Below are 3,228 nucleotides of genomic sequence, written 5' to 3'. Positions count from 1 at the left end.
TTTCGTATTTCTGGAAATTACCGTTATATGGGAAGTGGGCGTGGTTACAGTCCGATTTCGCCCATTGTCAATACCAACCTACCTTGGATTAACTGAAACCTACATACCAAATTTCGTTGAGATATCTCAATTTTTGCTCGAGTTATCGTGTACACGGACGGACGGACAGACGGACAGACGGACGGACAGACAGACATGGCTTAATCGATTTCTCTAGTCATTCTGAGCATTTATGTATACATTTGTCTATATCTCTCTCGATTCGTTTTGGCTGTTACAAACAACCGTTATATGAACAAAATTAATATACCCTTGTGCACAAGTCCGCTCGGGTATTAATATATATATCTAATATATATTTATTTTAAAATTAGGTAAAACTTGACATTTAAGAACAATTTAAAATAACGATTAAACCAAAAGATAAATAACAAAACATATTGTAGGTTTTAATTGAGGACTAGTCTGGTATTACAAAAAAATACATAATTCACAAAGTTCTTTTAATATGAAGAAAAAGCACGACTTGGTACCATATGCATACCTATTTCTAGGGGTGTATGTACGAAAAATTGTGTTATAAAATTTTTGAATGAATATTCATTCATTCAGCTCAGTGTACCTACTTTATTCAACAATAATGCGCCATCAATCTGCCTCGCCTATTGTTTGCACAGTGTTGCGAGAATATCATATGCAGTTATCCCCAAAAAATCCCAATTTTTCTTTTAAATCCCCATTTAAATCCCCTTTAGTAAGGAATAAAAAAGCATGTATTCACATGTGGGTTAGTTCATTTTAATCCAGTTTTCATTTTAACACAGTTTTCATTTTAACACAGTTTTCATTTTATTACAGTTTTGAATACTTTTCCCTACACATTTTCACAAATTTATATATGTATATGTACATACGTACATATGTACATATGTACATATATGCATGAGGTCATTTGGTTATACGTACGGTGACCATCCGTCCTTTATTTTAAAGGACAGTCCTTTATTTTAACCCCCTGTCCTTTATAATTTTTTTCAAAATAAAGGACGCCTTTTGTCCTTGATTTCTTAAACTGTCCTTTAAATTGGCTTTGTATTTGTCAGAGGTAAATTTTTAAACGCAGAATATGAAAAATAAAAATGTCCCTTATAAAATATAATGAAAACTTTCGCCAGTTTGTTTCGCACCCCACTTAAGGGTTTCTATTTAATCGATAATCTTTGTACAATCTATAAAGCATAGGGCAAGTTGTGCCCAGGATCGTGTTGCACGCTGAGTTTCCAGTTCCACTGAAAGAGAACAATAAACCCCCTGCTGCACGGTGGTTCAAAACTGGCATTCATTCACTCCATTCTGCACTTAATTTGATTAATTGTTATTTTTTTTTATGAAAGCTTACAATATTTGCATGAGACCAGTTGAGCCTGATTTCTGAATTTTAATTCGATTATATTAAATTTTTTAGTGCAAAATGCAGAAAAGGTAGCAATTTTGAAGAAAATGTATTCTCCTGTTCCAGTTAATAAATGTTACATAGCTAAAACTTGTTGAAAACAATTGTATGGTTTTCCCAAAACAAAAAATACACAACAAAAATGTTTAAAAATGTCATAAAAAAATGTTCACCAAAATAAATATTTTTTTTTGGTTTTTAGTAAAAATTGGTGGAAAAATGAAGGCTGCGGTGGATTATGAACATTGAATTCCAATTTTGAACCACTGTGTGTTGGTTTCGTCGTGCAGTATGAATTATGGTAAACGCATTTTGGTAGCAAAGGATGGCGAAGTCCTTGAAAAGGATTTGGCTTCATTTTTCGCTACAGCAGGGGAACTTATACAATTAAATAATATAATTAACTGGTAATTATTTGATTTATATTACGATATGGGCAAGGCACTTTTATCATACAAGTTGTATATACGTATTCCCAAATAATTTTGAAAAAATGTCCTTTATTTTACGTTGGTTAATATGGTCACCGTAGTTATACGTACAACTATGGTCAGAGATTTAGTACCAAAATTCAAAGATATATGTTTTTACAACATATGTTTATTTATTTATTTTTACTAATTTTCTTTTAAAATATAATTCAATCTACAACAGAAACAGCATAAATAAAAGTTTAAAACCAAAAAGTAATCAAACTTTTTTAGTGTAATAAAGTACAAGTCTCAAATAGCTAAAGAATACCGTTTATTTTTTAGAATTTTTTTCGTGAAGGTTGTTGCCAAAATTGTTTGTTCAGTGAAACCAATCAAAGCAGACATCTGCGCCGAATAATGCTTTGAAGGCGTTAGGAAAACCTTACAAACATATCGGGCAAAAAGTATGTACTACACTGAGAAAAGAGTTTAGTTACGTCAACTAAATATGTTTTTATCAACACATGATTTGGTTATAGTTACATTATTTGTTTATAGTTACCAAATCATGTGTTGAGAGGAATATATTTGGCTGACTTTTTTCTGAGTGTAATAAAATCTTTATTGGAGAAATTTTTATGGGCAGCCAGAAAAATATATGTTTTAATTTCAACATCTAAGTTTTAAACCAAACAAAAATCCCCACATCCCCAAACGAAAAAATCTATCCCCAAATGGTTTCGTAAATCCCCAAAATGGGGCGAAATTCCCACATCTGGCAACTCTGTTTGCATGCAAACTAAATAAAATTTGTTGCTCTTCTATTCTTTCTGTTGACGTTCGGATCAGGGTTGAAAAATGGAAATTTGAGATTGTACCTAATATCATAAAATAAATGTACCTAAATGAGACAGATTGTACCTAAAAAAGTTACATAATTAATTTGTAGTTTTTTTTATAAATGTTATTTAAAACATGTATACAAAAAATTTATGTTTTTTTTTTTTAACTGAGCCTATATCTATAGACTACATATAGTCTAATGGGAATCGGAGAAGCGTTGTTTTTGTCTAATTTTGGCTACTGAAAAATATTGACGAAAAAGACAAAAAACACACTTTGCGAAGTATACTTCTTTATCCAGCTTTTTATAAAACAACAGGAAAATCTGCTTATTTATCCGATTCCTTTCGATAGGTGCAGCAAGTTTAGAGAAAATAATCAAATTGCAGGAAGTAACTTCGAAAGCATTTTAAATATATTTCCAGAAATCAAAAAGCGAATATGGGTCAAATAGCTATAGTTCTCATATAAAGAAAATATGAAATTTGAAGACATCCTAGACACTGAACTGTATGTGTG

The sequence above is a fragment of the Rhagoletis pomonella genome, unplaced genomic scaffold (genome assembly GCF_013731165.1).
Source record: "Rhagoletis pomonella isolate Grant_MI unplaced genomic scaffold, Rhpom_1.0 Rhpom_scaffold_00003, whole genome shotgun sequence".
Classification (NCBI taxonomy): domain Eukaryota; kingdom Metazoa; phylum Arthropoda; class Insecta; order Diptera; family Tephritidae; genus Rhagoletis; species Rhagoletis pomonella.
Note: the sequence above shows the minus strand (reverse complement) of the source record.